At 37.5% G+C, this 26542-nt stretch overlaps 1 long non-coding RNA gene and 4 other non-coding genes across 6 annotated transcripts; 1 reads left to right on the plus strand and 4 right to left on the minus strand.

Annotated features, from left to right (window-relative positions):
- Nucleotides 1–2025: 2025 nt before the first annotated feature.
- LOC145997027 (uncharacterized) lies at nt 2026–8811 on the minus strand. 2 transcript variants are annotated; one of them, XR_014442848.1, is made up of 4 exons: nt 8560–8811; nt 5331–5429; nt 4776–4874; nt 2026–2716 (listed from the first exon to the last, which is right to left on the minus strand). It is a non-coding gene; the product is annotated as an uncharacterized LOC145997027 (long non-coding RNA). The 2 variants fall into 2 exon arrangements; XR_014442849.1 differs by lacking the exon at nt 8560–8811 and having other exon boundaries at nt 5331–5440.
- TRNAS-GGA (transfer RNA serine (anticodon GGA)) lies at nt 8449–8519 on the minus strand. Its single transcript has one exon. It is a non-coding gene; the product is annotated as a tRNA-Ser (tRNA).
- On the minus strand, nt 8721–8791 carry TRNAS-GGA (transfer RNA serine (anticodon GGA)). The gene has a single exon. It is a non-coding gene; the product is annotated as a tRNA-Ser (tRNA).
- Nucleotides 8812–8992: 181 nt separating the features above from the next.
- TRNAS-GGA (transfer RNA serine (anticodon GGA)) lies at nt 8993–9063 on the minus strand. Its single transcript has one exon. It is a non-coding gene; the product is annotated as a tRNA-Ser (tRNA).
- A 242-nt stretch (nt 9064–9305) lies between these two features.
- TRNAS-GGA (transfer RNA serine (anticodon GGA)) lies at nt 9306–9376 on the plus strand. Its single transcript has one exon. It is a non-coding gene; the product is annotated as a tRNA-Ser (tRNA).
- The last annotated feature ends 17166 nt before the right edge of the window (nt 9377–26542 follow it).

A 26542-nucleotide genomic window follows, 5' to 3' on the forward strand; every position in this document is an offset into this window, starting at 1 on the left:
AGCAAGGAGGGCCAAAAGGGCTAAGTAAAAATCAAATAAGGTAAAAGGAAACACTCACCGGACAGTAGGAAAATTCAAAATTTTCGCTAATTTATAGCATCGTCGGTGTGAGAAGAAACAGAAGACGGAACCGTCTTCTGTTTCTTCTCACACCGATGATGCTATAAATTAGCGAAAATTTTGAATTTTCCTACTGTCCGGTGAGTGTTTCCTTTTACCTTATTTGATTTTTATATATATATATATATATATATATATATATATATATATATATATACACACACACACACACACACAGGAATAGGATCAGAAAAGGTGCCAGAAGGGCGGATAAATACAAATGATGAAGAAGACAGTAAACATTTACCACACGAAGAGAAATAATTCTATATTCCGCGATCTGAGTCACATTTTCAAGATAGAAGGAAAAAAGATCGGTGTCACTTGGAGAAGAGGCACAGAATACTGACCGTAGCATCTCTACGATCAGTGTTGCCAGAAACAGTTGAGAGATAACGAAAAGTACTTTAACCAGTGTTTACTGTAAGGTGGGTGGGTAGTTTCGGGGAGGAGAGGAAAGGGTTACTGGTTGGCTAGGTTGAGTCCGGGGGGTATACTGGCATGCATGCCTGCTATATAGGCCCTTTCCCATCGCCTGCGGAAAGATGTGTCAGAGGGGGGGTAAAAGATGGATGATGGCAACACAGAAGCAGTTATTGAAGGTGGTGTTATGGCTGTTGGTGTGGATGGCAACTGTGAAATCCGAGTTTTGGGTGGAGGAACTGTGATTATTTATCCTTAGATTCAAGGGGGTGGAGGTTTCGCCTAAGTAGAAGTTGCCGCAGATTTGGCAGATGAGGGTGTAAATTAGGTTGGATGAGTGGCAGGTGGCCTTAGGGTGAAGGGTGAACTTACCTGCTGTTGTGGGGATCAGGAGGGTGGGGGGGAGGTGATGAGTATAGGGCAGGTCTTGCATCTGGGTTTGTTGCACCTGTGAGCTGGGGGGGAGTGTTTCGGACCAAGATGTTTTGGAGGTTGGGGGGGCGACGGAAGATGACCCTTGGTTTATTCCGAAAGATGTCCCTGGTATCAGGATCACTGTGCAGGATGGGGAGGAGGGAGTGGAGGGTATGTCTGATTTTCATAATGTGCGGATGGTATTGGGTGATCAGAGTTGGAGGGTTGGTTTTGGGTTGTTTGGTGCGGTTGTGGGAGTTGGCTCTAGTGATTTGTTTGTTGATGAGGGGAACCAGGTGAATTTGAGGGTAGTGAAGTCCTTCAGTTGGTTTAGGAATGTAGTGAGGGAGGGTTCGCCATGTGTCCAGAGGAGAAAAATGTCATCTATGAATCTTAGCCAGAGGAGTGGTTTCAGTTGCTGGGAGTCAAGGAATTTCTGTTCCAGCCTGCCCATGAACAGATTGGCATAAGAGGGGGCCATGCGAGTAACCATAGCTGTGCCACGTATCTGCAGGTAATGTTGGTCACCGAAGCAGAAGTTGTTGCAGGTAAGTACAAGGTTGGCTAGTTGTATCAAGAAGTGAGTGCTGGGATTGTGGGGTTTGGATCATATTTGAAATCCACAGGCTTCTTCTTCTATGGACTAATGGGCTTCTACTAGGCTGCTTTTTTATTGGCTAATAGACTTCTTCTATGTACTAATGAACTTTTATTGGGCTTTTTCTTCTATTGGCTAATAGACTTCTATGTACTAATGAACTTCTATTAGGCTTCTTCTTCTATTGGCTAATAGACTACTTCTTCTGTATACTAATGAACTTTATTAGGCTTTTTCATATATATATATATATATATATATATATATATATATATATATATATATATATATATATATATATATATATATAAAAATCAAATAAGGTAAAAGGAAACACTCACCGGACAGTAGGAAAATTCAAAATTTTCGCTAATTTATAGCATCATATATATATATATATATATTCTTTCGTACATGAGATTCCACAGGTTTCTTCATCTATGAACTCATAGGCTTTATACTTATTCTACTAATGGATGTATTTCTTATTTACAAACTTCTATATACAAATTCCTTCTTCTATCCAACTTTCTTCATTGGATTGCCAGCCGCTTCTTCTTTTGGCTAATGTCTCGGATGTAATATAATAGTAATTAGGGTCACTGTCTTGCTGTGCCACTGCCTAATACAAGCAGAGAAAGGGGTTAATCAAGGGGCAATATTCTGCCATTTTGTTACAAGTTTTATGGATATAAACATACAGGGTGTCCTTAAATTTCGTTACCATTACAATCAAAGCACCTTAACATGTGCCCCTCTGGTTGCCCTCAGGATGTCAAGTTAATATTCCCCTTCTACCCATACATGTTGCAGCATATCAACATCAACTCCTTGCAGCGCTGCAATGATCCTTCTGCGAGGTGTAACAAGATCTGGAACAGGGGTTTCGTATACACAATCCTTGACGTACCCCCAAAGGATTAAAAATCAAAGGGGATGATATTAGGAGGTTGCGGGGGGCCAAGTCTGTCGTGGCCTATCTATCTCCCAGGGTAAAGTCTATCCAGAATATACAGATCATTACACTAATGCGGTGGTGCTCAGTCTTGTTGGAAAATAGTGGATGGCTGCAACTTATCCACCTGGGAAGTAGGTACTGTCATCCTAATCTCCTGTGGCTTTGCCTTCCTTGGTCATCACGTTCACACTTGCACAGAAAACCTGAGGGGACAAAAACAAAAATTTCCCAACAATACCTCAAAACATTGCATCTACAGCAGTCTCTGCAAATAAGTACAACCTTGGTGACAATGAAGTTCGACCAGAAAGGAATACGTGATTAAATGCACAGAGGCATAGGCGGTGGAATGGGTGACCTGCAGAAGTGACGCATGTGTGTAAGAGGAGGCGTGTGAGCAGGCAAGAATCGTGATCCCAGCATGTTGCACCCAAGGTCACGTAAAGAACGAAAACTGGGAACTATACACGTGACATTGAACTTCGACCAGGCACCAGACCCATACGGAAAATTCCAGATAGTGGCGTATTCGACGGAAGCATGACGTCACGGACACGATAAGGGAGTCCGCCGTATATAAGCGCGTGCTGTGCACCGAGGAACCGCAGTGCATCATCACCATGGCCAGGGGCAAACCTATTGACAACACCGTGAGGAGAAGAGTGGTAGAGTTGCAACGGGATGGACTCAGTGAACGGGAAATAGGTCGCCAACTGAACTTACCCAAGTCAACCGTCCACTGCATCATCAAACACCTCCAAAATACAGGTACTACAGAGCCAGGTAAGGCCCCCGGTCGAAAACGCCTGCTGAGCATGCGTGACCTACGGATATTTAGGCAATATATCCAGACCAACAATCATGTTTCTGTGGCCGAATTACGACTGTGGACTCGAGAACGCTTTCACATTGAAGTGTCAACCAGAACCATTCGCCGTTACCTACAGCGATGCGGTTACCGAGTGTACAAGGCGAAACGTAAACCCTTCCTCTCCATGTTGAACAAAGGCAATCGACTACGATGGGCAGGAATGTACCGGGGATGGACATTTCGGCAGTGGAACAGGGTTTTGTGGACGGACGAATCCATTTTCAATGTTGTGTATGGGAAAATACGGAAAACAGTCATTTGTCGGAAGGAGGAACAGAATGAAGCAAAATGTTATGCACATCGGGTACGGAAACCTGCGTCAGTGATGGTATGGGGATGCATGACGGCATCTGGGGTTGACCCACTACACGTCTGTGAGGGCATTGTGAATGCACACGCCTATACACGCATACTTGAGTGGCATCTTCCCACTGTGCGAAGGCACCTGTTCCACAGGCGGCGTCTCATCTTTCAACACGACAATGCCAGGCCTCATACAGCGCGGCTGACAAGAGAATGGTAGACTCGCCATCACGTGCGAACTCTGCTATGGCCACCATCGAGTCCTGACCTCTCGCCCATTGAGAATGTGTGGCGTGTTCTTAAGCGAAGTGTGCAACAGAGGGGACCCACGACAGTGGCTGCTCTTTTCGCCTGCCTGCAGGAGAAATGGCACCGCATCAATGTGGAATACCTTGAACGACTCGTCCGCAGCATGCCCCGACGCATTGCCATAGTTATTCGCTGATGGGGCGGCGTCACACCATGTTAAACAGGATCCCCTCTAACAGTGGTCGAACTTCAATGTCACGTGTAGATGGACGAAAATGTTTTACTTTGTGTGGACACCATACATAGCTGCCTTGCAGCGGAAATTTATGTTTTCCTTTGTTCCATGTAGCCTGCTGAATAAAATATGTTCAGCATATGCATGTGTTCTCCTTCTTTCACAACGCACTCCTATATTTGTGACTGGTCGAACTTCATTGTCACTAAGGTTGAAAGTTTCTCAGGTGTTGGTTTACTTTCTTCAATCTCCATTCAGAAGCAAGACTGGCAAATCTAATCATCATTGAAAAATTGAAAACTAAAACAGTTAGAAACTCTTATGTAAAATCACCCAAATGAAATTAATACACACAGGCTATTTATTTACTTGCTGTCACTAACAACAACAACAAATAATACTGCTGTTCGTCACAATGTTCTGGAATTGAAAACAGACAAACAGTGACAGTCTCTGATAGTGAACAAATGTTCTGACAAAAAAAAGCAAAAATTACAAATTTGGATTTTTTTAAATCAAGATCAAATATTGTTATGATGCAAATTCAATGATCGTTGTTTGTTCATAAATGTTGATTCAAGAGAGTAAACCACATATCACTTACCATGCCATTTTGTGAACACCGAGGACAGTCAGCCATCATCTGATATACTCCTGCTGTTTTGCCTTCTTTGGTTATCACGTTCACCCTCGCATAGAAAACCTAGGGGAACAAAAATAAATATTTACCAAAAATCTTTCAAAACATTGCATCTACAGCAGTCTGTGCAACAAACTAAGTTTCTCAGATGTTGGTTTACTTTCTTCAATCTTCATTCAGAAGCAAGACTGGTGAAAATAATCATCACTGAAAAATTGAAAACTAAAACAGTTAGCAACCATTATGTAAAACAACCCAAATTAAATTAATACCACACAAACTATTTACTGACTGTCACCAAAACCAACACAAATAATACTGCTGTTCCACACAATGTTCTAGAATTGAAAACAGACAAACAGTGACAGTCTCTCATAGTGAACCAATGTTTTGAAAAACAAAGCAAAAATTACACGTTTGGATTTTTTAAAATCAAGATCAAATAATGTTATGATGCAAATTCAATGATCCTTGTTTGTTTATAAATGTTGAATCAAGAGTAAACCACATATCACTTACCATGCCATTTTTTGAACACCGAGGACAGCCTGCCATCATCTGATATACTCCTGCTGTTTTGCCTTCTTTGGTTATCATGTTCACACTCGCATAGGAAACCTGAGGGAACAAAAACAAATATTTACCACCAATCCTTCAAAACATTGCATCTACAGCAGTCTGTGCAACAAAAAAAGTTTCTCAGATGTTGGTTTACTTTCTTCAATCTCCATTCAGAAGCAAGACTGGCGAAAATAATCATCATTGAAAAATTGGAAACTAAATCATTTAGCAACCATTATGTAAAGCCACCCAAATTAAATTAACTCTCTCGCTGCTGTCGTCGCTTTTATGCACAGCACGCCAGGTGCCTTGCTCCGCGGAAGTCACATTATTCCGAGTTCATACTTCAACTCGCTGTGGGTGTTGCATTTCTGAAGTACGTCGCTTTTAGTAGCCTTCTGACATCTGCTGATAGTATTTTGAACTATTTGAACTTGTAGTTTTGTTTTTATCCGTATCATGTCGCTAAATACGCCTCCGTTTAGAATTCTTTGACATACGAGCGTTGAGTGCTCTGACATGTCAGTTTCAAATGCATGTTCGAATGTAAACAACATGGCTTCGTCAAGTCGTCAACACTTGTCTGATAATGATGTTACTCAACTGTTATTTGCCGATTCAGAATCAGAAGGTGAATTAAGTTGTGACGAAAATAAGGACAGTTTAATGAGACTTCAAGTGGTGACAGTGATTTTGTAGTGTCTGATGAAGAATTTGTACCACCCCCCTTAACATCATGGAGCAGAGTGCAAAACAGCATTGATCTAGGTGCGGGAATTTCAAAAATTTTCAAATTATCATACCACCACGAACTACAGAATGGTTTTCCACTGCAAGGAATGACTTTTGTAAGTTTTCTCTCATACATAATGCAGTGTAATTCAGCCATTCCGGGTAAAGAGGGAATTATACCAAAAAAAAATAATAATCAAAAATATGTTCTATTTGCATGCAATGAGTAGATAAAACTTCTCATTTATGCATTCTGCCGAGATATTTTGAAAAATAATATATTTGATATGTTTTATTGTTACAAGAAGTAGCTGCTTTTAGTTGGCAATACATGGCCAGTAGCATTCACTAAGTTGGCAACTCCCTTATAGACATGCAGTTCAACTGTTAACTCCATTCTCAGGAAGTTTACTGCTGAGTTTATGTTTTGAGAGTCTACACACTGAATTTCAGAGACCAAGGTGAGTAAATTTATGAATTAAATGTAAAACAGTAATTAGATGTACATGGTGTAACATCCGTGACAAAAAGACGATACTTTTTAAAAAATACAGAATTGAACTAAATTTGTTTTTGTCAAAAGTAGATAATGTTGACATTCTAGTAAAATACTTGCATCCTACCATCTTAAAGATATTATCTGAGTTTAAATAAGAATAAAATAGATGTCACGGATGTTACATTTCTATCACCACTGATAATTTTAGGTTTGGGTTGTCTAACTTTATGAACTATAGTCCATGTTACATAACCTATTACTGGTATAATTCAGAGAGATTTAAAATATATTATTGATGTGTAGAACTTGATTTTATTAAGTCATAGAGTAAAATGAAATTATTTTTCTTCGTTCCATCTAGAATTTATTTTTTATGTTATAATTAGAGGCACATATTTTTGGTAAATAAAAAAGCAAAATTTCGGTACAAAAACGGAGTCGATTTCGGGTTCAAAAGCGGTAAATAAAATAAAATATCGGTGTTATAGCGGTGAAAAAATGGATGAAAAGTGGTATATAAAAAGACATATTAGTTTTAAAATTGTGAAAATAATCCTAAATTTGATTTAAAAACTACACTTATTCCACAGAATTAACATTTCACTTCTAATAGCACATTATCAGAGTATTAAGTTTATTTCTGTGTAAAGGAGTCCCTTTTTACTTCTCCAATATTAACAGCAGAATTAATCAATTTTCCGGGAATTGCATAACTCTCAGGATAATTCAGACCTCGGAAGGTGTCGCGTCGGTGAATAAACCCTGAATTTCGTGTTTAAGAGTTAATTTCGCTTTTTACAGCTCATTTCGCATTATTTCGTGACAAAATATGGTCACAAAATGCACCTCACACCTTTCAAAAACATGAAAAATTAACACTATAATGTGTTTTTTTAAATTTCGTTTTTTTGTCAAAAACGAAATATGCATGCCCCTAGTTATAATGAAATGTCCTTAAAATCAGTGGTAGCTAACAGAAACATAAAATAACCTATAATTTGGTCCAAGTTTATGTTTTCTCTTGTTGCAGATAATGCCACCTGCAAAGTCTGCTCCTAGAATGGCAAAAATGAGAGCTAAAATGAAATCTGAAAATCCAGAGAGATGGGCTGCATATTTGGAAAAGGATAGAGAAAGAAATAGGTTAAAAAGGCAAGAAGAAAAGGAAAAGTGTGCAAAAGACAAAAACCTTTTGAATTTGAGGAGAGAAAAGACTAGATTGAGGGTACAGGAGTGGAGGAGGAAAAAAGCCGAAGCGATGAAGACCAATACACCTCCAAACCCTTCAGCTTTGGGCTCATATTCTTCAATAGCAGTAAAATCACTACTTTGTACTGTTCAAAATGCTGAAGAATTCTTCAAAGTCACTGAAGCTCAATGTAAGTCAACTGAGGTTCTTTTTGTAACCAAGAGACAGAAGAAACTTCAGTATTTTTGAACAAACGATGGGAGTACGTGCGAACGGCACCAGGAATACAAGAAATACATCAAATCAAGAAAATTGATCTGAATCATATTCTGATGACTGTGATGATGATGCATCTGTTGAAAACAACATAAATGAACTTGGACATAACTCGAAAACCGAAGAATTTGACCTATGTGAACTCAATGTGAATATTGTACCTGAGTATACATTGAAGTCTGCATCACTAGTCATGGAAAGACTCAGGTTAGCCATAACTATGTTGCAGTGTGTCAGACAAGTGTTTTGCGAAACAGTGGTGATTTACGTGTGATCTTCTTGAAGCAGTATGGAAAAACTGGCAATTTATTCGTACCTAATAAAGAGGATGAAAAATAAATAAACATAAAGCAGGTGTGTAGATTTTCAGCGAAAAATGCAGGCTCGACCAGGACTCGAACCCGGGTCTCTGGCAATCCGTGCCATTGCTCTACCACTGAGCTACCGAGCCGGCCTGGCTTCCCCTGCATTTTTCGCTGGCGCTGTTTTACCTGTGTGAAATCGTCTCTGCAAGTGCTACTGCAACGGGATCTGTTGCCTTTGAAACACTATAGACGTCGACGTTGCCTGGTTCCTCCCAGCGTAGAGATGTCAATCCATTAAATTAGGCACACACAGGAGATGTACTATGTAGATTTTCAGCGAAAAATGCAGGCTCGACCAGGACTCGAACCCGGGTCTCTGGCAATCCGTGCCATTGCTCTACCACTGAGCTACCGAGCCGGCCTGGCTTCCCCTGCATTTTTCGCTGGCGCTGTTTTACCTGTGTGAAATCGTCTCTGCAAGTGCTACTGCAACGGGATCTGTTGCCTTTGAAACACTATAGACGTCGACGTTGCCTGGTTCCTCCCAGCGTAGAGATGTCAATCCATTAAATTAGGCACACACAGGAGATGTACTATGTAGATTTTCAGCGAAAAATGCAGGCTCGACCAGGACTCGAACCCGGGTCTCTGGCAATCCGTGCCATTGCTCTACCACTGAGCTACCGAGCCGGCCTGGCTTCCCCTGCATTTTTCGCTGGCGCTGTTTTACCTGTGTGAAATCGTCTCTGCAAGTGCTACTGCAACGGGATCTGTTGCCTTTGAAACACTATAGACGTCTACGCTGGGAGGAACCAGGCAACGTCGACGTCTATAGTGTTTCAAAGGCAACAGATCCCGTTGCAGTAGCACTTGCAGAGACGATTTCACACAGGTAAAACAGCGCCAGCGAAAAATGCAGGGGAAGCCAGGCCGGCTCGGTAGCTCAGTGGTAGAGCAATGGCACGGATTGCCAGAGACCCGGGTTCGAGTCCTGGTCGAGCCTGCATTTTTCGCTGAAAATCTACATAGTACATCTCCTGTGTGTGCCTAATTTAATGGATAAAGCAGGTGGTCCGCATTCTATCTAATCCAACTATAACGGAAAATGGAAGTAAAGTTATCTATGATTTCAAAAGCAAAATCTGCTTATAGGATTTTTATTTTTAAGAAAAGTCTTTAAAATCCTATTTATGTTATAATAATTACAAATTGGATAATGACCGCACAAGACTTTTCTTCAGTCCATGGTTTCTTCCAATAAATAAAATTATTTGCTCTGATTTCTAATTAGAGACTTAATTATGTGTCACTGCATAATTGTGTTAATTATACCATGTAATCTTATTAATTTAAGAAAGGTAGAACAGTACAAATCTTAACTGTCTGTCATATATTGTCAGATGTAACATCCGTGACGAATTCCATGTAACATCCGTGACATGAATAAAGCAATTATAAAATCAATTCCTTTTCGTTTTTCTGAATTAATAGATCAGAACTAGAATCTGTAAAGCTTGCAGATCAACACAATGAGTATAAAATGAATTTTGTCTCAGGCAGTAACCTGGATTTTTAAATTTTAGTTCACAGCCTCTAATGTGAGTTCACAAATTCTGTGACATCCGTGACTGAACATTTTTTTCAGTTTCCGGAATAGTAATACATTTTACTCAACGTAGTTTTTTCTGTAGGGAGGTCATCACCATTTACTGTGTTTCATGTTTAAAAAAGTTCACAAAATACATTTAATTTTAATGTTAAGAGCTTTAAATTAGTAAAACTGTAACGTCCGTGACAACTGGAATGGCTGCATTGTGAAAACTATTCTTTTATAAAAAAATATATATTTTCAAATTTAATTACGCAGCCAAGGGATATTGTGTGCCAGAGAATTCCGCAGCAAAAGAGTTAATACCACACAAACCATTTAGTGGCTGTCACCAACACCAACACAAATCATACTGCCGCTTTTCAGAATGCTCTAGAATTGAAAACACCAGCAATGGTCATAGTCTCTCAAAGTGAACCAATGTTTTTAAAAATATAGCCAAAATTACAAATTTGGATCTTTTTGAAGTAAGATCTTATGATGTTATGAAGCAAATTCAAGACTTTAATGATCCTTGCTTATTTATAAATGTTGATTCAAAAGAGTAAACCACAAATCACTTACCATGTCATATTGTGAACACCAAAGACAGACAGCCATCATCTGATAATTCTCCTGCTGTGTTGACTTCTTGGTCATCTCGTTCACACTGGCATAGAAAACCTGAGGGAACAAAAACAAAAATTTACCAACAATCCTTCAAATCATTCCATCTACAGCAGTCTGTGCAACAAAGTTTGTTTCTCAGATGTTGGTTTACTTTCTTCAATCTCCATTCAGAAGCAAGACTGGCGAAAATAATCATCATTGAAAAATAGAGAACGAAAAGAGTTAGCAACCATTATGTAAATCTAACCAAATTAATTTAATACCACTCAGCTATTTAGGGGCTGTCACTAAAACCAACGCAAATCATACTGCCATTCTTCAGAATGTTCTAGAATTGAAAAAAACAGCAATGGTTACAGTCTCTCACAGTGAACCAATGTTTTGAAAAATATAGCAAAAATTACAAATTTGGATTTTTTTGAATCAAGATCAAACAACATTATGAAGCAAATTCAAGACTTTAAGGATTCTAGCTTATTTATAAATGTTGATTCAAAAGAGTAAACCACAAATCACTTACCATGTATTTTTGTGAACACAGAGGACAGCCTGCCATCATCTGATATACTCCTGCTCTTTTGCCTTCTTTGGTTAACACGTTCACACTCACATAGAAAACCTGAGGGAACAAAAACAAATTTTTACCAACAATCCTTCAAAACATTGCATCTACAGCAGTGTGTCCAACAAAGTTAGTTTCTCAGATGTTGGTTTACTTTCTTCAATCTCCATTCAGAAGCAAGACTGGCGAAAATAATCATCATTGAAAAATTGAGAACTAAATCATTTAGCAACCATTATGTAGAGCCACCCAAATTAAATTAACTCTCTCGCTGCGGTCGTCGCTTTTATGCACAGCACGCCAGGTGCCTTGCTCCGCGGAAGTCACATTATTCCGAGTTCACACTTCCACTCGCTGTGGGTGTTGCATTTCTGAAGTACAGTCAACTCTCGATTCTACGACCCCGGGTATAACGACCCTCTCGAAGTAACGACCCTTTTCCCGGGAACCGTGAAAAATTTAGAAAAAATTAGAAACATTTGGAAAAAAAAAGTTGAAAAATTGAAGGAAATCGGCCGAAAAATGCGTTGTTTTTTCCTCCACTCATTCCCTTTACGAGCGGTCTACCGCTCACAATTAGGTCTGAACTAAAAATTGACACCACCACACCATGCTTGAGTGATATCCAATAGCACTTGACCTCTGCCCTCCCCTCCCTCAAGCGCACCAATGTTACACCGCACCCGACGGCCGTTACCCAACGCGCCAGGCTTGCTCTTGGATACGCGAGAAAAGAAAATCGAATGTGCTTGGATGTTATTTTAAATCGACTTGACTTGTTTCCTTGTCCTAAGAGCTGCTGAAAACTCGCGGAGGAGGGGGGTGGGGTGGAGCAGCCTGAAATGACTGCTGGACTTGCAGACTTTGCCAATGTGTATGGCAGGTCAAGCTCTTTCATCGATAAATACACCAACTTGAGAGATAAGATCACAGGAATGTTCGAAAATACAGATGCTTGGCACCTGGAAGTCTGGCCCATCTGTCCAGCTCTGACCTAGAGTTCAGCAGGTTCCCGTGAGTGAGCAACTCTCGGCCTTGTAGACAACTTCCGGTAGCAGCTTTCATTCAAAAAGTGTTCTTTGTTCCCTGCAACATTTCATAAAAAAGCGAAACTTTTAGATAATCAAAACCACATTGGTGAACTAAAGATCGTCAAGCCGCTTAATGCGTTGTCATCCACGTTTCCATAAAAGTTTACTTCGATCTTACGTGCATCATAATCCCACTTCATACGTTTTCCTAATTGTGTCGATGTCGTAATATCTGCCAAAAAAGTGTTCCGTTGGCTGACTGACTTCTCCCACTTTTCCTGTCAGCAAACGGGGGGGAGGGGGGATGCAGATTTTTTCAGCCCCGATTTTCTTGCTAATGCGGGCTGATTACAGGCGAGGGTGGAAAATCACCCACCCCTCTTCCTTTCCTTTGACGTCTAAAATGGGGCAACCAGTTCTGGATATATTCTTGAAACGAACAAAAACCATATAACAAGTAATAAAAAACGTGACCCAACTCCCTTTCCCCAGCTCATTCTCCGCCACTGGTGTGCACGGCAATGTTGATAATTGCAGAATTGTTTTTTTTTTGTTTTTTTTAATGCTGTTGTCTGCATAGGAAATATTGCCCCTATTATTGTCTGTTTCATGGTAAAACGTAAAGCAAGGGTCATTTCTTTCTTCCTTACACTGCTGTTAAAAGTTCCGTCTTTGACAGTTGCGTTATCTTTAAAATGCTGGGATTATTCTCTTCCGCCACCTGTTGCTCACTTCCAGCCGGTCTCCTTGTTTTTACGATGCAGCTGGCGCCAGTGTTTTGTCTAGCATCTGCAAAGCTGTCCCTTGCCGATAACAGCGATGACTCATCCAGCTTGAAGGAAAAGGTTATTGTTTTAAATCTCGCAAAGCTGTTTTGATTTGACGATAACGAAATTTGATCTCCAGAAAGGAAAACAAGAGTTAAAATAACTTCATGTTCTGCGCCTTCTGATAAGCAAATCTTTAATTTAATTTGCGTCGGCTTTTTTTCAGAACCATTCATGTGGAGGAAAAAAAAAAAAAAAGAGTTCAATGTAGGAATGGTCGCTGAGACTGATTAAAAAGACATTATTCAAGGGGAAAACGTTTGGAGGGGTGGGTGTTTGACATCGAGAATACTCCTAAATCAAACATTCAATCGTCCATTAACATGAGAGTAAATAACGATCTACCATTTTGATATGTGAAAATGCGCAATTTCATAAAGCTTGTTTTCAGTTCATTTTATGCTGATGGGTTAATCGGGACTAAATATACAGTTTAAAGTGAAATTCAATTCAAAACCCGAATGATTATCGACTGCCACGCTGTTTAATGACGTGTCCTAGAATACGCATTGGGTGAAAACAGCTTGCGCGTATCCTTTTTCACACTGGATTACAATGCAAGTCAAGGAAGGAGTTTGGACTGCTCCCTTGAATGGGGAAGGAGGGTGAATGAAGTTGGTTGAAGCAAAGAAAAGTGACTTTTTTTACGATGTATTTTACACAGCCGAATCAGAACGAAAATTACAGCCCTGCCTTTATTTTTTTTGTCTGGTACCTAGAGACAACCTGTGTTGTTTCTCCCGAGAGATCTAATATTACCAGTTAATCTTGTAACAGACAATGCTCCAGTGCACCTGTATAAAATCCAACATTCATTCTGCCCGATTATCTCCCGACTTTTGCTGGCACCAGTCTGACTGGTGTCAAGATTCTTCGAGTTTCGCTTGCAATAAGCGAGAGATTGTTTTCCTCTCCATTGGTCTCAGTGCAAACTTTTTCATGTTCTATTTTCCTTCTCACAACACGCATCCTGTGCATAACAGGTTGTATAACTACCAGGATAAATGGTGTTACCATCTCCTAGGCATCTTTCTGTCCGTTTCAGCTCCCTTTAAGCTGAAAATTGGTGCAAATTCCAATAACGACCCCTTCGAAATAACGACCCTTTTCCCGGGAACTGTGAAAGGTCGTTGAATCGAGAGTTGACTGTACGTCACTTTTAGTAGCCTTCTAACATCTGCTGATAGTATTTTGAACTATTTGAACTTGTAGTTTTGTTTTTATCCGTATCATGTCGCTAAATACGCCTCCGTTTAGAATTCTTTGACAAACGAGCGTTGAGTGCTCTGACATGTCAGTTTCAAATGCATGTTCGAATGTAAACAACATGGCTTCGTCAAGTCGTCAACACTTGTCTGACAATGATGTTACTCAACTGTTATTTGCAAACTCAGAATCGGAAGGTGAATTAAGTTGTGACGATAATAAGGACAGTTTAATGAGACTTCAAGTGGTGACAGTGATTTTGTAGTGTCTGATGAAGAATTTGTACCACCCCCCTTAACATCATGGAGCAGAGTGCAAAACAGCATTGATCTAGGTGCGGGAATTTCAAAATTTTTCAAAATATCATACCACCACGGACTACAGAATGGTTTTCCACTGCAAGGAATGACTTTTGTAAGTTTTCTCTCATACATAATGCAGTGTAATTGTGAAAATTATTTTTTTATAAAAAAAATATATTTTCAAATTTAATTACGCAGCCAAGGGATATTGTGTGCCAGAGAATTCCGCAGCAAAAGAGTTAATACCACACAAACAATTTAGTATCTGTCACCAACACAAATCATACTATTTAGTGGCTGTCATCAACACCAACACAAATCATACTGCCGCTTTTCAGAATGCTCTAGAATTGAAAACACCAGCAATGGTCATAGTCTCTCGAAGTGAACCAATGTTTTGAAAAATATAGCCAAAATTACAAATTTGGATCTTTTTGAAGCAAGATCTAATAATGTTTTGAAGCAAATTCAAGACTTTAATGATCCTTGCTTATTTATAAATGTTGATTCAAAAGAGCAAACCACAAATCACTTACCATGCCATTTTGTTAATACTAAAGACAGCCAGCCATCATCAAATCATTCTAATGTCCTGTGGCTTTTCCTTCCTTGGTCACCATGTTCACACTCTCATAGAAAACCTGAGGGAACAAAAACAAAAATTCACCAACAATACCTCAAAACATTGCATTTACAGCAATCTCTGCAAATAAATAAGTTTCTCAGGTGTTGGTTTACTTTCTTCAATCTCCATTCAGAAGCAAGACTGGCGAAAATAATCATTGAAAAATTGAAAACTAAAACAGTTAGAAACCTTTATGTAAAAACACCCAAATGAAATTAATACCACACAGACTATTTACTTGCTGTCACTAACAACAACACAAATAATACTGCTGTTCCACACAATGTTCTAGAATTGAAAACAGACAAACAGTGACAGTCTCTCATAGTGAACCAATGTTTTGAAAAACAAAGCAAAAATTACAAATTTGTATTTTTTTTAAATCAAGATCAAATAATGTTAGGATGCAAATTCAATGATCGTTGTTAGTTTATAAATGTTGATTCAAAAGAGTAAACCACATACACTTACCATGCCATTTTTTGAACACCGAGGACAGCCTGCCATCATCTGATATACTCCTGCTGTTTTGCCTTCTTTGGTTATCACGTTCACACTTGCATAGAAAACCTGAGGGAACAAAAACAAATATTTACCAACAATCCTTCAAAACATTGCATCTACAGCAGTCTATGCAACAAATAAGTTTCTCAGATGTTGGTTTACTTTCTTCAATCTTCATTCAGAAGCAAGACTGGCAAAAATAATCATCATTGAAAAATTGAAAACCAATGTCTTGAAAAAATAAAGCAAAAATTACAAATTTGGAATTGTTGGAATCAAGATCAAATAACATTATGAAGCAAATTGAAGACTTTAAGGATTCTTGCTTGTTTATAAATGTTGATTCAAAAGAGTAAAGCACAAATAACTTACCATGTCATATTGTGAACACCAAAGACAGACAGCCATCATCTGATAATTCTCCTGCTGTGTGTGACTTCTTGGTCATCTCGTTCACACTGGCATAGAAAACCTGAGGGAACAAAAACAAAAATTTACCAACAATCCTTCAAATCATTCCATCTACAGCAGTCTGTGCAACAAAGTTTGTTTCTCAGATGTTGGTTTACTTTCTTCAATCTCCATTCAGAAGCAAGACTAGCGAAAATAATCATCATTGAAAAATAGAGAACTAAAAGAGTTAGCAACCATTATGTAAATCTAACCAAATTAATTTAATACCACTCAGCAATTTAGGGGCTGTCACTAAAACCAACGCAAATCATACTGCCATTCTTCAGAATGTTCTAGAATTGAAAAAAACAGCAATGGTTACAGTCTCTCACAGTGAACTAATGTTTTGAAAAATATAGCAAAAATTACAAATTTGGATTTTTTTGAATCAAGATCAAACAACATTATGAAGCAAATTCAAGACTTTAAGGAATCTAGCTTATTTATAAATGTTGATTCAAAAGAGTAAACCACAAATCACTTACCATGTCTTTTTGTGAACACAGAGGACAGCCTGCCATCATCTGATATACTCCTGCTCTTCTGCCTTCTTTGGTCACCATGTTCACACTCTCATAGAAAACCTGAGGGAACAAAAACAAAAATTCACCAACAATACCTCAAAACATTGCATTTACAGCAATCTCTGCAAATAAATAAGTTTCTCAGGTGTTGGTTTACTTTCTTCAATCTCCATTCAGAAGCAAGACTGGCGAAAATAATCATTGAAAAATTGAAAACTAAAACAGTTAGAAACCTTTATGTAAAAACACCCAAATGAAATTAATACCACACAGACTATTTACTTGCTGTCACTAACAACAACACAAATAATACTGCTGTTCCACACAATGTTCTAGAATTGAAAACAGACAAACAGTGACAGTCTCTCATAGTGAACCAATGTTTTGAAAAACAAAGCAAAAATTACAAATTTGTATTTTTTTTAAATCAAGATCAAATAATGTTAGGATGCAAATTCAATGATCGTTGTTAGTTTATAAATGTTGATTCAAAAGAGTAAACCACATACACTTACCATGCCATTTTTTGAACACCGAGGACAGCCTGCCATCATCTGATATACTCCTGCTGTTTTGCCTTCTTTGGTTATCACGTTCACACTTGCATAGAAAACCTGAGGGAACAAAAACAAATATTTACCAACAATCCTTCAAAACATTGCATCTACAGCAGTCTATGCAACAAATAAGTTTCTCAGATGTTGGTTTACTTTCTTCAATCTTCATTCAGAAGCAAGACTGGCAAAAATAATCATCATTGAAAAATTGAAAACCAATGTCTTGAAAAAATAAAGCAAAAATTACAAATTTGGAATTGTTGGAATCAAGATCAAATAACATTATGAAGCAAATTGAAGACTTTAAGGATTCTTGCTTGTTTATAAATGTTGATTCAAAAGAGTAAAGCACAAATAACTTACCATGTCATATTGTGAACACCAAAGACAGACAGCCATCATCTGATAATTCTCCTGCTGTGTGTGACTTCTTGGTCATCTCGTTCACACTGGCATAGAAAACCTGAGGGAACAAAAACAAAAATTTACCAACAATCCTTCAAATCATTCCATCTACAGCAGTCTGTGCAACAAAGTTTGTTTCTCAGATGTTGGTTTACTTTCTTCAATCTCCATTCAGAAGCAAGACTAGCGAAAATAATCATCATTGAAAAATAGAGAACTAAAAGAGTTAGCAACCATTATGTAAATCTAACCAAATTAATTTAATACCACTCAGCAATTTAGGGGCTGTCACTAAAACCAACGCAAATCATACTGCCATTCTTCAGAATGTTCTAGAATTGAAAAAAACAGCAATGGTTACAGTCTCTCACAGTGAACTAATGTTTTGAAAAATATAGCAAAAATTACAAATTTGGATTTTTTTGAATCAAGATCAAACAACATTATGAAGCAAATTCAAGACTTTAAGGAATCTAGCTTATTTATAAATGTTGATTCAAAAGAGTAAACCACAAATCACTTACCATGTCTTTTTGTGAACACAGAGGACAGCCTGCCATCATCTGATATACTCCTGCTCTTCTGCCTTCTTTGGTCACCATGTTCACACTCTCATAGAAAACCTGAGGGAACAAAAACAAAAATTCACCAACAATACCTCAAAACATTGCATTTACAGCAATCTCTGCAAATAAATAAGTTTCTCAGGTGTTGGTTTACTTTCTTCAATCTCCATTCAGAAGCAAGACTGGCGAAAATAATCATTGAAAAATTGAAAACTAAAACAGTTAGAAACCTTTATGTAAAAACACCCAAATGAAATTAATACCACACAGACTATTTACTTGCTGTCACTAACAACAACACAAATAATACTGCTGTTCCACACAATGTTCTAGAATTGAAAACAGACAAACAGTGACAGTCTCTCATAGTGAACCAATGTTTTGAAAAACAAAGCAAAAATTACAAATTTGTATTTTTTTTAAATCAAGATCAAATAATGTTAGGATGCAAATTCAATGATCGTTGTTAGTTTATAAATGTTGATTCAAAAGAGTAAACCACATACACTTACCATGCCATTTTTTGAACACCGAGGACAGCCTGCCATCATCTGATATACTCCTGCTGTTTTGCCTTCTTTGGTTATCACGTTCACACTTGCATAGAAAACCTGAGGGAACAAAAACAAATATTTACCAACAATCCTTCAAAACATTGCATCTACAGCAGTCTATGCAACAAATAAGTTTCTCAGATGTTGGTTTACTTTCTTCAATCTTCATTCAGAAGCAAGACTGGCAAAAATAATCATCATTGAAAAATTGAAAACCAATGTCTTGAAAAAATAAAGCAAAAATTACAAATTTGGAATTGTTGGAATCAAGATCAAATAACATTATGAAGCAAATTGAAGACTTTAAGGATTCTTGCTTGTTTATAAATGTTGATTCAAAAGAGTAAAGCACAAATAACTTACCATGTCATATTGTGAACACCAAAGACAGACAGCCATCATCTGATAATTCTCCTGCTGTGTGTGACTTCTTGGTCATCTCGTTCACACTGGCATAGAAAACCTGAGGGAACAAAAACAAAAATTTACCAACAATCCTTCAAATCATTCCATCTACAGCAGTCTGTGCAACAAAGTTTGTTTCTCAGATGTTGGTTTACTTTCTTCAATCTCCATTCAGAAGCAAGACTAGCGAAAATAATCATCATTGAAAAATAGAGAACTAAAAGAGTTAGCAACCATTATGTAAATCTAACCAAATTAATTTAATACCACTCAGCAATTTAGGGGCTGTCACTAAAACCAACGCAAATCATACTGCCATTCTTCAGAATGTTCTAGAATTGAAAAAAACAGCAATGGTTACAGTCTCTCACAGTGAACTAATGTTTTGAAAAATATAGCAAAAATTACAAATTTGGATTTTTTTGAATCAAGATCAAACAACATTATGAAGCAAATTCAAGACTTTAAGGAATCTAGCTTATTTATAAATGTTGATTCAAAAGAGTAAACCACAAATCACTTACCATGTCTTTTTGTGAACACAGAGGACAGCCTGCCATCATCTGATATACTCCTGCTCTTCTGCCTTCTTTGGTTATCACGTTCACACTCACATAGAAAACCTGAGGGAACAAAAACAAATTTTTACCAACAATCCTTCAAAACATTGCATCTACAGCAGTCTGTCCAACAAAGTTAGTTTCTCAGATGTTGGTTTACTTTCTTCAATCTCCATTCAGAAGCAAGACTGGCAAAAATAATCATCATTGAAAAATTGGAAACTAAATCATTTAGCAACCATTATGTAAAACCACCCAAATTAAATTAACTCTCTCGCTGCTGTCGTCGCTTTTATGCACAGCACACCAGGTGCCTTGCTCCGCGGAAGTCACATTATTCCGAGTTCATACTTCCACTCGCTGTGGGTGTTGCATTTCTGAAGTATGTCGCTTTTAGTAGCCTTCTGACATCTGCTGATTGTATTTTGAACTTGTAATTTTGTCTTTATCCGTATCATGTCGCTAAATACGCCTCCATTTAGAATTCTTTGACATACGAGCATTGAGTGCTCTGACATGTCAGTTTCAAATGCATGTTCGAATGTAAACAACATGGCTTCCTCAAGTCGTCAACACTTGTCTGATAATGATGTTACTCAACTGTTATTTGCCGATTCAGAATCAGAAGGTGAATTAAGTTGTGACGAAAATAAGGACAGTTTAATGAGACTTCAAGTGGTGACAGTGATTTTGTAGTGTCTGATGAAGAATTTGTACCACCCCCCCTTAACATCATGGAGCAGAGTGCAAAACAGTATTGATTTAGGTGCGGGGAATTTCAAAATTTTTCAAATTATCATACCACCACGGACTACAGAATGGTTTTCCACTGCAAGGAATGACTTTTGTAAGTTTTCTCTCATACATAATGCAGTGTAATTGTGAAAACTATTTTTTTATAAAAAAATATATATTTTCAAATTTAATTACGCAGCCAAGGGATATTGTGTGCCAGAGAATTCCGCAGCAAAAGAGTTAATACCACACAAACCATTTAGTGGCTGTCACCAACACCAACACAAATCATACTGCCGCTTTTCAGAATGCTCTAGAATTGAAAACACCAGCAATGGTCATAGTCTCTCAAAGTGAACCAATGTTTTTAAAAATATAGCCAAAATTACAAATTTGGATCTTTTTGAAGCAAGATCTAATGATGTTATGAAGCAAATTCAAGACTTTAATGATCCTTGCTTATTTATAAATGTTGATTCAAAAGAGTAAACCACAAATCACTTACCTTGTCATATTGTGAACACCAAAGACAGACAGCCATCATCTGATAATTCTCCTGCTGTGTTGACTTCTTGGTCATCTCGTTCACACTGGCATAGAAAACCTGAGGGAACAAAAACAAAAATTTACCAACAATCCTTCAAATCATTCCATCTACAGCAGTCTGTGCAACAAAGTTTGTTTCTCAGATGTTGGTTTACTTTCTTCAATCTCCATTCAGAAGCAAGACTGGCGAAAATAATCATCATTGAAAAATAGAGAACTAAAAGAGTTAGCAATAATTATGTAAATCTAACCAAATTAATTTAATACCACTCAGCTATTTAGGGGCTGTCACTAAAACCAACGCAAATCATACTGCCGCTTTTCAGAATGCTCTAGAATTGAAAAAAACAGCAATGGTTACAGTCTCTCACAGTGAACCAATGTTTTTAAAATTATAACCAAAATTACAAATTTGGATCTTTTTGAAGCAAGATCTAATGATGTTATGAAGCAAATTCAAGACTTTAATGATCCTTGCTTATTTATAAATGTTGATTCAAAAGAGTAAACCACAAATCACTTACCATGCTATTTTGTTAATACTAAAGACAGCCAGCCATCATCAAATCATTCTAATCTCCTGTGGCTTTGCCTTTCTTGGTCACCACGTTCACACTCTCATAGAAAACCTGAGGGAACAAAAACAAAAATTTACCAACAATACCTCAAAACATTGCATCTACAGCAGTCTCTGCAAATAAGTAAGTTTCTCAGCTGTTGGTTTACTTTCTTCAATCTCCATTCAGAAGCAATACTGGCGAAAATAATCATCATTGAAAAATTGAAAACTAAAACAGTTAGAAACCCTTATGTAAAATCACCCACATAAAATTAATACCACACAGGCTATTTACTTGCTGTCACTAACAACAACAAATATAATACTGCTGTTCCACACAATGCTCTAGAATTGAAAACAGACAAACAGTGACAGTCTCTCATAGTGAACCAATGTTTTGAAAAATAAAGCAAAAATTACATATTTGGATTTTTTTAAATCAAGATCAAATAATGTTATGATGCAAATTCAATGATCGTTGTTAGTTTATAAATGTTGATTCAAAAGAGTAAACCACATATCACTTACCATGCCATTTTTTGAACACCGAGGACAGCCTGCCATCATCTGATATACTCCTGCTGTTTTGCCTTCTTTGGTTATCACGTTCACACTTGCATAGAAAACCGGAGGGAACAAAAACAAATATTTACCAACAATCCTTCAAAACATTGCATCTACAGCAGTCTGTGCAACAAATAAGTTTCTCAGATGTTGGTTTACTTTCTTCAATCTTCATTCAGAAGCAAGACTGGCAAAAATAATCATCATTGAAAAATTGAAACCAATGTCTTGAAAAAATAAAGTAAAAATTACAAATTTGGAATTGTTGGAATCAAGATCAAATAACATTATGAAGCAAATTCAAGACTTTAAGGATTCTTGCTTGTTTATAAATGTTGATTCAAAAGAGTAAAGCACAAATCACTTACCATGTAATATTGTGAACACCAAAGACAGACAGCCATCATCTGATAATTTTCCTGCTCTTTTGCCTTCTTTGGTTATCACGTTCACACTCACATAGAAAACCTGAGGGAACAAAAACAAATGTTTACCAACACTCCTTCAAAACATTGCATCTACAGCAGTCTGTCCAACAAAGTTAGTTTCTCAGATGTTGGTTTACCTTCTTCAATCTCCATTCAGAAGCAAGACTGGCGAAAATAATCTTCATTGAAAAATTGAAAACTAAATCATTTAGCAACCATTATGTAAAGCCACCCAAATTAAATTAACTCTTTCGCTGCGGTCGTCGCTTTTATGCACAGCACGCCAGGTGCCTTGCTCCGCGGAAGTCACATTATTCCGAGTTCATACTTCCACTCGCTGTGGGCGTTGCATTTCTGAAGTACGTCGCTTTTAGTAGCCTTCTGACATCTGCTGATAGCATTTTGAACTATTTGAACTTGTAATTTTGTTTTTATCTATATCATGTCGCTAAATATGCCTCCGTTTAGAATTCTTTGACATACGAGCGTTGAGTGCTCTGACATGTCAGTTTCAAATGCATGTTCGAATGTAAACAACATGGCTTCCTCAAGTCGTCAACACTTGTCTGATAATGATGTTACTCAACTGTTATTTGCAGACTCAGAATCAGAAGGTGAATTAAGTTGTGACGAAAATAAGGACAGTTTAATGAGACTTCAAGTGGTGACAGTGATTTTGTAGTGTCTGATGAAGAATTTGTACCACCCCCCTTAACATCATGGAGCAGAGTGCAAAACAGCATTGATCTAGGTGCGGGAATTTCAAAATTTTTCAAATTATCATACCACCACGGACTACAGAATGGTTTTCCACTGCAAGGAATGACTTTTGTAAGTTTTCTCTCATACATAATGCAGTGTAATTGTGAAAACTATTTTTTTATAAAAAAAAATAAATTTTCAAATTTAATTACGCAGCCAAGGGATATTGTGTGCCAGAGAATTCCGCAGCAAAAGAGTTAATACCACACAAACCATTTAGTGGCTGTCACCAACACCAACACAAATCATACTGCCGCTTTTCAGAATGCTCTAGAATTGAAAACACCAGCAATGGTCATAGTCTCTCAAAGTGAACCAATGTTTTTAAAAATATAGCCAAAATTACAAATTTGGATCTTTTTGAAGCAAGATCTAATGATGTTATGAAGCAAATTCAAGACTTTAATGATCCTTGCTTATTTATAAATGTTGATTCAAAAGAGTAAACCACAAATCACTTACCATGTAATATTGTGAACACCAAAGACAGACAGCCATCATCTGATAATTTTCCTGCTCTTTTGCCTTCTTTGGTTATCACGTTCACACTCACATAGAAAACCTGAGGGAACAAAAACAAATGTTTACCAACACTCCTTCAAAACATTGCATCTACAGCAGTCTGTCCAACAAAGTTAGTTTCTCAGATGTTGGTTTACCTTCTTCAATCTCCATTCAGAAGCAAGACTGGCGAAAATAATCATCATTGAAAAATTGAAAACTAAATCATTTAGCAACCATTATGTAAAGCCACCCAAATTAAATTAACTCTTTCGCTGCGGTCGTCGCTTTTATGCACAGCACGCCAGGTGCCTTGCTCCGCGGAAGTCACATTATTCCGAGTTCATACTTCCACTCGCTGTGGGCGTTGCATTTCTGAAGTACGTCGCTTTTAGTAGCCTTCTGACATCTGCTGATAGCATTTTGAACTATTTGAACTTGTAATTTTGTTTTTATCTATATCATGTCGCTAAATATGCCTCCGTTTAGAATTCTTTGACATACGAGCGTTGAGTGCTCTGACATGTCAGTTTCAAATGCATGTTCGAATGTAAACAACATGGCTTCCTCAAGTCGTCAACACTTGTCTGATAATGATGTTACTCAACTGTTATTTGCAGACTCAGAATCAGAAGGTGAATTAAGTTGTGACGAAAATAAGGACAGTTTAATGAGACTTCAAGTGGTGACAGTGATTTTGTAGTGTCTGATGAAGAATTTGTACCACCCCCCTTAACATCATGGAGCAGAGTGCAAAACAGCATTGATCTAGGTGCGGGAATTTCAAAATTTTTCAAATTATCATACCACCACGGACTACAGAATGGTTTTCCACTGCAAGGAATGACTTTTGTAAGTTTTCTCTCATACATAATGCAGTGTAATTGTGAAAACTATTTTTTTATAAAAAAAAATAAATTTTCAAATTTAATTACGCAGCCAAGGGATATTGTGTGCCAGAGAATTCCGCAGCAAAAGAGTTAATACCACACAAACCATTTAGTGGCTGTCACCAACACCAACACAAATCATACTGCCGCTTTTCAGAATGCTCTAGAATTGAAAACACCAGCAATGGTCATAGTCTCTCAAAGTGAACCAATGTTTTTAAAAATATAGCCAAAATTACAAATTTGGATCTTTTTGAAGCAAGATCTAATGATGTTATGAAGCAAATTCAAGACTTTAATGATCCTTGCTTATTTATAAATGTTGATTCAAAAGAGTAAACCACAAATCACTTACCATGCTATTTTGTTAATACTAAAGACAGCCAGCCATCATCAAATCATTCTAATCTCCTGTGGCTTTGCCTTTCTTGGTCACCACGTTCACACTCTCATAGAAAACCTGAGGGAACAAAAACAAAAATTTACCAACAATACCTCAAAACATTGCATCTACAGCAGTCTCTGCAAATAAGTAAGTTTCTCAGCTGTTGGTTTACTTTCTTCAATCTCCATTCAGAAGCAAGACTAGCGAAAATAATCATCATTGAAAAATTGAAAACTAAAACAGAAACCCTTATGTAAAATCACCCAAATAAAATTAATACCCCACAGGTTATTTACTTGCTGTCACTAACAACACAAATAATACTGTTGTTCCACACAATGCTCTAGAATTGAAAACAGACAAACAGTGACAGTCTCTCATAGTGAAACAATGTTTTGAAAAATAAAGCAAAAATTACAAATTTGGATTTTCTTAAATCAAGATCAAATAATGTTATGATGCAAATTTAATGATCGTTGTTAGTTTCTAAATGTTGATTCAAAAGAGTAAACCACATATCACTTACCATGCCATTTTTTGAACACCGAGGACAGCCTGCCATCATCTGATATACTCCTGCTGTTTTGCCTTCTTTGGTTATCACGTTCACACTTGCATAGAAAACCCGAGGGAACAAAAACAAATATTTACCAACAATCCTTCAAAACATTGCATCTACAGCAGTCTGTGCAACAAATAAGTTTCTCAGATGTTGGTTTACTTTCTTCAATCTTCATTCAGAAGCAAGACTGGCAAAAATAATCATCATTGAAAAATTGAAACCAATGTCTTGAAAAAATAAAGTAAAAATTACAAATTTGGAATTGTTGGAATCAAGATCAAATAACATTATGAAGCAAATTCAAGACTTTAAGGATTCTTGCTTGTTTATAAATGTTGATTCAAAAGAGTAAAGCACAAATCACTTACCATGTCATATTGTGAACACCAAAGACAGACAGCCATCATCTGATAATTTTCCTGCTCTTTTGCCTTCTTTGGTTATCACGTTCACACTCACATAGAAAACCTGAGGGAACAAAAACAAATTTTTACCAACACTCCTTCAAAACATTGCATCTACAGCAGTCTGTCCAACAAAGTTAGTTTCTCAGATGTTGGTTTACCTTCTTCAATCTCCATTCAGAAGCAAGACTGGCGAAAATAATCATCATTGAAAAATTGAAAACTAAATCATTTAGCAACCATTATGTAAAGCCAGCCAAATTAAATTAACTCTTTCGCTGCGGTCGTCGCTTTTATGCACAGCACGCCAGGTGCCTTGCTCCGCGGAAGTCACATTATTCCGAGTTCATACTTCCACTCGCTGTGGGCGTTGCATTTCTGAAGTACGTCGCTTTTAGTAGCCTTCTGACATCTGCTGATAGCATTTTGAACTATTTGAACTTGTAATTTTGTTTTTATCTATATCATGTCGCTAAATACGCCTCCGTTTAGAATTCTTTGACATACGAGCATTGAGTGCTCTGACATGTCAGT

Source organism: Lepisma saccharinum, chromosome 13, assembly GCF_977018435.1.
Source record: "Lepisma saccharinum chromosome 13, izLepSacc3.1, whole genome shotgun sequence".
In the NCBI taxonomy this organism is placed as follows: Eukaryota; Metazoa; Arthropoda; class Insecta; order Zygentoma; family Lepismatidae; genus Lepisma; species Lepisma saccharinum.